This window comes from Trichomycterus rosablanca, chromosome 27, assembly GCF_030014385.1.
Source record: "Trichomycterus rosablanca isolate fTriRos1 chromosome 27, fTriRos1.hap1, whole genome shotgun sequence".
Taxonomy (NCBI): Eukaryota; Metazoa; Chordata; class Actinopteri; order Siluriformes; family Trichomycteridae; genus Trichomycterus; species Trichomycterus rosablanca.
Window position 1 is genome coordinate 10,588,413 of NC_086014.1, and position 13,343 is coordinate 10,601,755.

The following is a 13,343-nucleotide window of genomic DNA, read 5'->3' on the forward strand; positions in this document are numbered from 1 at the left end:
ACCAAAGTTGCACTCTTCAGAGGGGCTAGGGTTTAATAAAGGTCACTTCATAACGGGTCGCAACCAAAACAAGCGTGTGAAATGTATTCAAAACTTGTGTGAGGGTGGCCTCTGGTGGACAGGTTGAGTTGTGGCAGGTTTGACGTAATTACCTCCTCTGTTGGTGGCTTATAAAGCCCAACCAGTCATTCTGTAGACTTTCTCTGGGCCTGGGTCTGGAAGCAGGCTGATCTAGATGTTATCTGTGGAGCTCCTTGATTGATGAAGGGTGTAATTCCTTCCCACTGCAATAAGCAGTACATGCACTGACCCAAACATAGTGGTGAATACCAGGTACACTGGGCTGGCTTCCACTCCTAGTCATGGTGGAGCTACAACTACAGGGCTGTGGCTTTTTATAAAAAATAATAATAACCATAATAATAATAACAACAACAATAATAACAACAATACTAATAATAATAACAATAAAAATAACAATATAATAATGATGATAATAATAAGAACAACAACAATAATAATAAACAATAATACAAATAATAACAACAATAATAACAATAATAACAAAATAATAACAAAAATAATAACAATAATAATTATTATTGCTGTTTTATTATTATTATTGTTATCATCATTATTATTATTATTATTGTCATTATTATCATCATCATCATTATTATTATTAATGTCATTATCATCATCATCATTATTATTATTATTATTGTCATTATTATCATCATCATTATTATTATTATTATTGTCATTATTATCATCATCATCATCATTATTATTATTATTATTGTCATTATTATCATCATCATCATTATTATTATTATTATTGTCATTATTATCATCATCATCATTATTATTATTATTACTATTATTGTCATTATTATCGTTATTATTATCATGATTATTATCATTATTATTATTATTATCATTATTATTATCATTATTATTATTATTAATTATTACTATTATTAGTATTATTATTATTATTATTATTATTGCTATTATTATTATTATTATTATTAATTTTTTTCTCCTCTTTCTTTTGCATGGATGCTCTATCCTCACCTGCTTAAAGAGAAACGTGTGTGTAGTTTCTTGATAAACTGTCTAAAATTGTTGTAAGAGAAGCTTCTGAAAGCTTCTGTTCCACCAGAGTAATGTGGAACTACATGTACGTTTACTGTGTTGTTTCGAAGTGTATTCTGCATAGACTCAGCTGTGCTATCGACCTGGCCTGGTGCTCAACAGGCACAACTGGCTATGTCTAAGGGAGGGTTGGTCATTTTTTCTCTTGTTGCAATTGCAACAGTGGACTTTGAATGATCATTTTAAATTGCAGTTTTTTTTCTTTAATTTAAGACAAAACATTAAATGACTGAAGAAAAAGCGTTTCTGTTTTTTATGGTTATTGAAATAACATTTATTATAATTACAGATAAACTGTCTTCACGGATAATTAAAATAACATTTGCAAAATAATAAATGAAGGAAAATGAGAAGCTAAACGACTCATTAAAACCAGCGGTTATTTAACACGATGAATTAATTAATTGCGGCTTAATTGATGTTTGCGTCAATTTGCAAACGTGATGACGCACCCTCCCCTCGCGCGGACCCACGTGACCCGGCTACGTCACGACCTGCGCTAGGGAACTACAAGATGGCGGAGGGTGCGGAACTAAAGGTAAAACGCTCTGCTCCATTTCCATTTAAATGGCCAGACGTTAAGCGTAATTGCGGCTCTGTGAGCTGAGCAGTTACTTATTTAGTGTTTTTAGATCCCGCTTCGAGCTGTGTGAGGTTTTTTCTGTGCTCCAAAAGTGAACGTTATTCGCTTTTCTGATCTTTAAAGCTACTCGGTTGAACGTTAGTGGCTGAAACACGAACGGTTCCGTGTTGTGAGCGGAGTGCACTACAGAGGACGCGTGTACTGATTAGTTTCACACTTAGTGTAGTGCGCTACTGTAGGGAGTGAAGGAACATTTGGGATTTAGCCAAGTGTTGATGATGAGCGCTGTCCACAGTCGGTGTAGCGGACAAGTAGTTTGAGTCTTTTACCGAAGTTTAGTCTCAGTAGCAGGTTGCTAAATGCTAAGTGTGGCAAAAACTGCTAATTAATTAAAATAATTAGTATTTAGTATTTTAATTCTGTGGCATTATTGACAGCAGCAGCTTGGCTGGTTTACTTCTGTTTGTTAGAGGCTGTATATTAGAAAGCATTGTGGTTTATTTGTGAGAAATACTCTTCATCTATTGTTTATGTTTGTTGTTTTGAGTGCAATGTTATGTTCTTGTTACAGTATTTAGTAAATATGTGTTTGTCCATGATGTAAACAAACATGTTGATTAGGGTTTTGTCTGGTTAAAGCTGGAAATTCAAACAGCCCAAACAGAAAAGCAGAAATTATTCCAATATTATAAATGTCTGATGATCTAAATATGGATTAATCAAGTTATCAGCTGTACATTTCTTATTTATGTGTGATGTGTTTACATTGCTTCTTCATGTAGCTGGTGAATACCTTCCAGATGTCAGTATTGAGCAGTGTTTTGGTTACATTGGTGTTTCTGAGCTCTAGGGTTCTTACTGTTTGATATTATTGTGGTCTGAAGATGTAATGATTACAGTGGTACCTTGAAACTCGACCTCAGTCGGTTCTGGGAGTGGCGTTGAGTTTAAAAGGCGCTGAGTTTTAAGGTGCTTTTTCCCATAAGGATGTATGAGAAACCTGTTTATGTGTTCCATGGTCCCGTGGAACGGCATATATTATATTTAGGCTGATGTAAAATAATAAGGTTGTTTTTGACTCGTATACACTGAAAATCACACAAATATAACATAAAAAAACGCTGAAATACAATTAAAAATCAATAAAAATACAATAAAAGCTGCACTTTAGTTTTACTTCTTTATTGTTTCCTGACGCTTCTTAATGGTGGAGATGCTTGATGTCGGAATACCGCATTCCCTTCAGCACCGGCGCATTCACATGAGAAGTGACAAAACCGCTTTTGTGCCAATGTGCCGTTATCTCCTATGAAGTGTGACGGCGGTGCACAAAACTTACCGTGACTTATTGTAGTAAAACAGCGAGTGAGGAATTTGATTAGTGAAGGAACTTATGAGCAGTAATACACAAATACATACAAATATAACATAAACACTGAAATACAAATAAAAAATAGTTTGGTAAAAAAAATACAATAAAACCTGCACTTTACCTTTATTTCTTTTTTGTCTTATGCTTCTTGATTTGTGAAGAAAACTTATGAGCAGTAATAATTAAGAGAGTTTTAGTGTTTCATTCTATTAATACATCGTCTTGTTAAGCTTTTTAGACTCTGGGAAAAGCTGATTCTCACAATTTCTCAGCACTCCGAGCTATAACACAAGTTTAAAAGTAAAACAGGAGGTATTCGCACTTTGATATCGTTTTGCTGCACCGCTCAAGCCGAGCGCTGAACAATGCAGCGGTCGCACACGTTGAGTTTAAAGGTACAAATTTTTTGATGAAGGGCGTTGAGTTTCAAAGATTTTAAGTTTAGGGGGACGTCGAGTTACAAGGTACCACTGTATTCGTTTTATTGTGTCATGCTCCAAAATATGGTTTAAAGGTAAAAGTAGTTTACAAGCTTTCAATGTTCTTTCCTATGGTTTTGTTTCCATCCCACTTTCATCTTCTCAGTACAGCGTACTGGTTTAACACTGCTCCCTCCTTTAATTCATCCCTGGAATTATATTTCAGGTCAATGTTTTTACTTATGTGTTTATTGTAAGTCTTTATTGTAAGATTTAATTTACTGCACTGTTTTTGCCTGTACTGTGTTGTTTGCACCATGGTCCAGGTTGTTTCGTTTCAGTATATACAGTATATATATATAAACACATCATTGCTATCATTTTCATTAAGGCACTAGTAAAGTGTTATCTTATCACAGAGCTGAACACTGATCGCTATTTAGTGGCCGTAGTTCTGGAAAACATTCTTACATAATGACGTTCAAGTGTCCACCAACCAACCAACCAACCAACTCAGTTCTTTCACATTCTGAAATATTACAAATTCATTGATTTAATGAGGCTGAAAAAGCACAAATGAGCCCTCAATACGCTGTTAATTACTTGGTAGTGTTTCTTGTCTTTGCATCATTTCCACATGTTGCCTTCTCTTACTGGTTGTCCAGATTGAACCCATTTAAACCATTTGTATGAAAGACCTGTTGCACAGGGCATAATGTACAATGTAGATGTGCTTCAAGTATGATTTTTTCTAGTCAGTTTGTAACATTAGAGCATGGCTAATTTTTATAAATAAACAAGATTTTATTAGTTTCTCTATGGACTAAATAAACACATTAAATACATCAGCACAGTCTCTATACTTAACACCACATTCTTCAGTTACATTACAGTTACAGCATTTGACAGACGCTTTCATTCAAAGCGACTTAAAGTTTAAGGGCCCAACAGTGGCAACCTGGCAGTGGCGTGCCTTAACTGGCGGTCTGGACCATAAACTTGATGGTTGCAAACTACCCATCTAGCTAATGCCATCACTACCCTTTAGAACCCACAATGATTAAGTATTTCAGAGCCAATCATTCAGATTCTCCAGCTGTGACTTTACAAATTGTGCTCAGGTGCATCATGTTTGCTTTAATCGTCCTTGATATGTGTCGAGTAATTGAATTGATTGTATGGATTAATTTGGAAAGGCACACATCGGTTTATAAGGAACGATTATTTACACTGCATTCTCAGGACAAACTCAAACCATGAAGCCTTGAACCATCACGACAAGGCATAGATCAGTGGTGATGATATAAAGCCATAAGGCTTTGAGTGCTCTCAGGTTGGACTGATAAAAATCTCTGCAGCACTCCATAAATCAGGCCTTTAGGGCAGATTGGCTGGATGGAAGTCATTGTTGAGGAAAAGGCCAGCTTGGAGTTTGCTGAATGGCCATGTAAAGAACTCTAGAGACTCTAGTCTTTGGGTAGAACCTCAAACAGCATGTCTGGCAGAAATCAGGCACCTTAAATGACCAGCCAGATACCATTCCCGCAGTGAAACGTGGTGGTAGCAGCATCACCTCACAGCAGGAACATGGAAGCTGGTATAAATTGATTGTAGGCGGTTATCATCGTCTGCATCTTGCCCTGTCCTGAACGTCCTCCTTTGTCACTCCAACCACATGCATGCCATTGTACAGTGCCTTTGGAGCAGACAGTTAAGGGTCTTGCTTAAGGGCCCAACAGAGCATTTATTTGAACCAACAATCTTCCGACTGATAGCCCAAAGCTCTACCCAAGGCTCTTTAAAACATCCTACCTGTGCTGTCCCTCTAATAAACTCGTTCCTAATCATGTCTATCCTCATCAGTCCATGATGTCCATTAAGAATCAAATCCACTACACTATTAAGTTTATTAAAAGTAAAGCATTTTTTAATAGTTTTGAAGTTCTAATGATATTTTGAGGTTTGAAGAATTTCCTTCATTGTATTTTAGCACAGTACAGGTGGTAAGGAAAGCCCGTGTTGGTTAGAAGTTGCAGTGTATCAGTACAGAAATGAGGAGGAAGCCTCCTACACTGTTCCAGATCCTCTCCGCTAACAGTTAGCGTGTGTGTTTCTCTTGCACGTGTGTGTAGGCAGTCTGATTTCTGTGTGGGTTGCATTGCATCGGTTGCATTTCTTATACAGTATTTGGTCAAATCGGCCCTGTGTCTGTTTTGTAACTGGATGTCCTTCACGATGACCTGGTAGTGTTTGTCCTTGATTCCTGTTCAGACTGGTGTGTACAACAAGTCAAGCCATATGGAGAGATAAGAGTGGACAAATGTTGTTGTTTGAAGTGTTATGCATGCATGGACATGATCATACAAACATGTGGACATTTGCTGGTTCAGCTCTGAGGGTAAAGATTGAACTCTAGACCAGTGGTTAAGGTACAGGACTAGTAATCAAAAGGTCGCTGGTTCAAGCCTCACTACTGCACGGTTGCCACTGTTGGACCCTCGAGCAAGGCCCTTCATTTAAACCTCAATTGCTTAGACAGTATACTTTCACAGGGTGGCACGGTGGCTCGGTGAGTAGCACTGTCACCTCACAGCAAGAAGGTCCTGGATTTCTGTGCGGAGTTTGCATGTTCTCCCCTTGTCTGCGTGGGTTTCCTCCGGGAGCTCCGGTTTCCTCCCTCAGTCCAAAAGCCTGCAGTCAAGTTCATTAGAGACACTGAATTGCCCTGTAGGTGAATGGGTGTATGTGTGTGTGTGTGTGTGTCTGCCCTGCGATTGACTGGCACCCCGTCCAGGGTGATACTGTGTGCCTTGCGCCCATTGAAACGCTGGGATAGGCTCCCCCCCCCCGCGGCCCTAATTGGATTAAGACAGTGAGTGAGTGAGTGAGTGAGTATACCGTCACAGCAAGATTATTATACTTCTTTAAATTAGACGTACCCACTTCCCTCTGTACTGTAAAATATACATTTTCCCAGCGTGTCTGAAATCTTCTGCGTTTGCTGTCTATGTTTTGTTTCTTTGGAGCCACCGTGTTTATCCACGAACTCGGGAACGTTAATGTAGGTGTAACGTCAATGTTTACAGTTGGGGGAAAGAAGATGGGGGCGTTTTAGATTTTAGACACCCAGAGATCAAACACTTTAACTTATTTCTTAAATGCCTTGTAAGCCGACTCCAGGATGGAAACGGGCCACAAATTACCCGGACACCCCTGTTCTAGACCAAATGTACCAGAAACAGTATGTGAATGCTTGAGATAAAGGAGTGACAGAGGTATTCAAAACAGAAACCGCTGCCACCATTCGCTACTCGCATGATTCTCTTCTGTTGATCAGTTTTGTTTTAGAAGCGGTTGATGTTGGTTTGCCCTCATTCTCAACTCAACCCCCCTTTTCTGAGGTGCAACAAACTCTCTCCCATGATTTTTTCATTATAGCTACGAGGACTTTGCAGAACTTCATGTAGGTCTTTTTTCCCCTTAAACAGTCTTTCTCGAATGCAGCAACTGAACAAACTGTTTTTTTATGATGTTAGATGCTAGATGTAACTGTTCCTTAATGAAATTTTTTTATTTTATTTTGCCTTTAGCCTTAAAGTCAGATTCTACACACAGATCAAATCAGACCAAAGCTATAATGTAGAACATTAAAATGAACTACTTAGCTTCATCCTGGACAGGGTTGCGATGGGTCCAGTTTTTCTAGACACGCGTCAGCCCATCTCAGAGCCTCAGCCATCCACCTCTCAGTCCTAGCCAACCATGTCTCTATGTAGACGCCCAACAGGCTGACAGCATCGCTAAGGATTTGCATCTTGGTTTTGCACAATTTGCTGTGGCTGCTCCACTCGCACCTGCTAACTAAAGATGCAAATCATAAATATTAAAGATTTCATGTAAAATATCCACGTCATTTTTGTAAAAAAAAAGAAAGGGTGGCGCGTTGGCTTGGAGGGTAGCACCGTCGCCTCGCAGCAAGAAGGTCCCAACTGTTCAGTTGTTGATGCTTGAGCTGTACAGTGTAAAAGTGTCGATTTGAGACTCACCCTCACCCACCCTCAGTGTGCATGCGCCAGCTCTGTGTACAGCCACATTACAGTAATGTACTACGCAACTTATAATTAGTTTTAAAAAATTGAAATACAAGAAGTGAAGCTGTTTTGTGTCAAACTGGAGTCTGTATGTGCAGAAATGATGTGAATATTTTGCATCATGTTCCAGTATGAAGGTAAAACTCATCTATAAGCTAATTATCTTATTATAAGCTTACTAATGTTATTAAAAATATATTTTGAGATTTAGGATAACGACTGCACCTCTATTCTTTGATTAGTGTGTTTAGTTAGTGCTTGTAATGGATTGTTTACTATAGTCTATATGTAAAAATCTACTGTACATTCGGACTATTGAACTGGTTCTGCTCATGGTGTTCTACATCAGGGGTTTTCAACCTTTTTAGGCATCCCCCCCCCCCCCCCCCCCCCTTCGTGTGCCACGACTTGCACCCCCCTCCCCACGCCCCCTCACCTTAGTGGAACAGCACTCGGTCGCATGTACCAAGCGCTGCTTCCGCCATGCCCCCCTCCCCTGGGTAAGGCTCAATCGCGGATGCCTGCCGCGTCCTCCGCCAGTCTCGTGTGCCACCAGTTCATAATAATAATAATCTCGTAGTGCCATGCCCCCCCCACCGGACAGCCGCTCGCACCCCCCTCGGGCAAGTACTCCTGGGGGGCGCCCCACAGGTTGAAGACCCCTGTTCTACATTACTACCATGTTCACTCTGTAAGCTATTTATAACCAGAACATCATGCATGACTTGTTGATATTGACATTTTCAGCATTTAGCAGACGCGTTTATCCAAAGCGACTTACAGTTGTGACAGTATACAGTCTAAGCAATTAAGGGTTAAGGGCCTTGCTTAAGGGCCCAACAGTTGCAACCTTGCGGAGGTGAGGCTTGAACCGGCAACCTTCTGATTACTAGTCCAGTACCTTAACCACTAGGCTACAGCTGCCCTATATGAATATACAGGTATATATTAATGGGATGCTAAATGCTCGTCGGTTATCAGACACCCAGTTAATAATTAACATCCTTATTTAGTACCGTACAAAGATCCATTTGTGGAAGGCAAAGTGTTCAGTTCTTCTCACCGGACTAACACTCTCAGGACTACATTAAGGATCGAGTTACAGCAACATAATGGTATAAGAACATCATTATGGGATATAATTGGACCCAGGGGATCACTAGTGCAGCTTTGGGAGTACATTTACATTGTTTATGGCTTGGTGAACAAAATGTACCTGTTCAGTACTTTTTTTTTTTTTTGCCATTGTGGGATTAAGTGTGCGCTGATGATAACTGGCTGTGAATCTATTTTTATCAGTAGGGACACTGGTTCGACCAGGGTGCCAGTTCCTTGGCCCTTCCATTCACATTGATGCATTGGCTGCTTTTGTTTGTTGAATGTTTCATTGTGAACTATAAAAAGAAAACAGCCAAACTAAATAAAATTCATCTGTCTTTTTAATCTATTTAGTGTCTCTCTCTCTGTCTTGACTCAGTGTTCAGCTTGTATCACTGTGCACAGTTGTGTGTGTGTGTGTGTGTGTGTGTGTATGTGTATGTATCTCCTCACCAGATGTCCTCCTACCTGGCAGCAGTTCCCGTATTAATTTACTGCGTTTAACCCACACTGATTTCCACAGTGGTTTATTGAAGGAGGTCTAAAATACAGCAGGACTGCTTTACTGCGAATACGTGATGTCTGACATGATTCACTGGGGCAGGGACCAGCACTAGTAAAGTAAACTGAGTCACTGATACTAAAACTGAGCATGGTTTGCTTTGGAGGATGTTCTGACCCTCGTTCTATGCTTTTATTGACAAACAGTGTCGACTTTGTTGCTGCGCCACCAACGCTGGGAGTCCGAATCTCAGCTCTGCTACCGGTCAGGTGGGCGCCACTAATCGGCACTTTTGGCCTACTGTAGACAAAATTGCCCACTAGTCTGCTGGGTGGGAAAGGACAAGACTTAAATACAAAGGGGTGTGGGGCCTTGGTTAGTAGCCCGAGGTTCCTGCACAGAAGTGGAGGAACATGGAGATTGGTCTGTGACTCTCCATGCACAAGGCTTGCCTCACACATTAATCCAATGAAGTCTGGGCGAATAAGAAGGGGGTAAGTGGTCTGGTGAGACAGATGTTGGACGTGATCAGGGTCCCCAGCAGAGGGAGACTAATTGGCTGTGCTAAATTGGGAGAAAATGTATGAATAAAACTGGTGGGATCTCTGAGCCACTAGGTTATATACTTGAAGCCTCTATTTATAGGACTCATTAAGTATGTATTAATCTGATACTGATTATTAATGGAGGTATCGAGTATTAAACAGTATTTAGATTTGTGATATTAGTGACACTGTCAGAGCTACAGTCGTCAAGCAGCACTGCCGGAAAGGGCTGATCCAAAAATCTTAAGAATTTGATGATGTAGTACACTCTTGGGACACTAATAAACCACTAGAACATGCAGGTTTTATAACACTCCATAATAATGACAATAGCAATTCCCAACAGTTGTAAACTACAGGAAGTTTTTGAGAATCCATCATCTGGTGAGACAGATGTTGGACAGCTGCTGCCAGAGTTACAGAGTATGTGATTTTAGTATCTTGACCATGGCCCCGGCCTTCTTATTCGCTTATTTAAAAGTCTCTGGGATAGTTACGCTTTAGCAGACTATAGTACTGGACAGTAAGCTTGTGGTTCCTATATCATACACGGGTCAAGCAGACCTACTCACAATAAATCATGGAATATACATATGTATATATGTAGTATTTACTAAGAATACATAGCTTGGTATATCATGATGTTTTTTGCTCGGTACTATTGCCTGCAATGTTTATTAACTAGCTTGTTATCATTCTGGTCTGCATACCTGATCTGGCACAGTCTAAATGCCAGGTTCCCTTCCTGATGCAACCCTTGAAACTGGCACTGAGAACCCACTAACAATTGTACATCCCAATGGCTAGGCTGTTCAGCAACCCCTGCACCGGACCTAGCCAATCACGTCTGTGTAGGCCCCTGACTGGCCACTAGCGGTAAGTCATGCCAGCCCACTGCCGCTTAGATCCGGGGTTCAAATCTCTGTGTCATGAGTGTGATTTACTCTGCCCAGCCCAACATAAAAACAATTCTGTAAGCCCTACTTAAATTAAAGGTAGTTTTGTATTGCTCAGCCCTGGTACATAATAGCCATGCGGTGGCTGGGTGGGTAGCACTGTCACCTCACAGCAAGAAGGTCCTGGGTTCAGTCCCCAGGTAAACTAGTACACCTTATGTAATAAAGGAAATGATGGGAGTACCAAGCCATACCCCGCCCTCTAAAAACATTGTCACCGTTATATGAACCAGAAACTTGACATGCCACGTATATAGCCGTAATCGAGCTGACGTGGCAATAAATCCCAACTATCATCATCATCATCAGTCTCCAGGTGAAGTGTTCCGGGTCCTTTTTGTGTGTAGTTTGCATGTTCTTCCCGTGTCTGTGGGGGAAATAAGTATTTGATCCCCTGCTGATTTTGTAAGTGTACCCCCTTACAAAGACTTGAACAGTCTATAATTTTTATGGAAGGTTTATTTTAACAGAGAGAGACAGAATATCAACAAAAAATCCAGAAAAAAAACATTAAATAAAAGTTATAAATTAATGTGTATTTAATTAAGGGAAATAAGTATTTGATCCCCTACCAACCAGCAAGAATTTTGACCCCCACAGACCGGTTATGTGCCCATGAGGCACACAAATTAGTCCTGTCCCTGTATAAAAGACTCCTGTCACAGAATCAGTTTCTTCCGTTCAAATCTCTCGACCACCATGGGCAAGACCAAAGAGCTATCAAAGGACGTCAGGGACAAGATTGTAGACCTGCACAAGGCTGGAATGGGCTACAAGACCATCAGCAAGAAGCTTGGTGAGAAAGAGACCACTGTTGGTGCGATCATTCGAAAATGGAAGAAATACAAGATCACAGTCAATCACCCTCACTCTGGAGCTCCATGCAAGATCTCACCTGGTGGGGTAAGAAGGATTCTGAGAAAGGTGAGGTCAGTCCAGAATTACACGGGAGGAGCTTGTCAATGATCTCAAGGGATTACAAAATCAGCAGGGGATCAAATACTTATTTCCCCCACTGTGTATATACTGTATATATATATATTATATCAGAGAGTCACTTTTGGAAATCTCTTGAAACTGCTCAGCTGTCGTTGTATTAGATGTCCACTTTTTAAATGGAAAAGTGATGCTACAATGTGTATGGTGAACTCTGTTTGTGCGCTTGATGATATCATGCACTATTCTGCTTTTACACTCTGCGCTGTGTGTGTGTGTGTGTGTGGAAAAGTACAATGCACCGTGGTATGTGAGTGCTGATCCACAGCCAGCAATCTTCAGGAAAGAGTGGGGGATGGGTTGTGTGTGAGAGAGTGAGCGAGAGAGAGAGAGAGAATGCACAAAATAGTTAGCGGGCAATGAAGAGAGTGTAGTGAGCGAGCGAGCAAGTGTACAGCAAACGTAAGTGTATGAGAGAGAGAGAGATGAGAAACAAAGGTTGGGGCAGTAAGGTAGAGAGAGGGACGGTGGTGTGGACGCAGGAGGAGGCGCTTACACCATAATTACAGTCTGGGCTTTGTGGCCACAGATAGATACAGATAAAGAGATAAAGATAAAAGAGAGAGGGAGACGTGTGAGGCCATAGGATTGGGTTAGTGGTGGAGTGAGTGCACGGCAGACGTGAGAGAGAGAGAGAGATTCTGGGATGATGAGAGAGGGAACATAGTGCAAGTGGTGAAGGCGGGGCTTGCACGATAATCACAGTCTGGGGTTGTGGGTAGAGGGTAGGTGAGACAGTGGGGGAGGGTGTGTGTGTGTGTTTGTGTGTGCACATGCACATGCTCCTTCCACACTAATAGCCTCATAAAAAAGCGAAACATAACAGCTATAAACCATTGTTTATGTTATCAGCTCCACTTACCATATAGAAGCACTTTGTAGTTCTACAATTACTGACTGTAGTCCATCTGTTTCTCTGCATGCTTTGTTAGCCCCTTTTCATGCTGTTCTTCAATGGTCAGGACCCCCACAGGACCACTACAGAGCAGGTATTATTTAGGTGGTGGATCATTCTCAGCACTGCAGTGACAATGGCATGGTGGTGGTGTGTTAGTGTGTGTTGTGCTGGGATGAGTGGACAAGACAAAGCAACACCTCAGTGTCACGGCTGGACTGAGAATAGTCCAACAACCAAAAATATATCCAGCCAACAGCACCCCGTGGGCAGCGTCCTGTGACCACTGATGAAGGTCTAGAAGATGACCGACTCATCCAGCAACAATAGATGAGCGATCGTCTCTGACTTTACATCTACAAGGTGGACCGACTAGGTAGGAGTGTATGATAGAGTGGACAGTGAACGGACACGATCTTTAAAAACTCCAGCAGCGCTGCTGTGTCTGATCCACTCATACCAGCACAACACGCAGTGCTGAGGATGATCCACCACCTATGCTCTGTAGTGGTCCTGTGGGGGTCCTGACCATTGAAGAACGGGGTGAAACAGGCTAAAAAAGTATGTAGAGAAACAGATGGACTACAGTCAGTAATTGTAGAACTACAAAGTGCTTCTATATGGTAAGTGGAGCTGATAAATGTTATGGCTGATTGGTGTATATAACAGTGGTAGCCTAGTGGGTAGGGCTTCAGGTATCAATTAAAAGACTGAGAGTTTGAATCCCA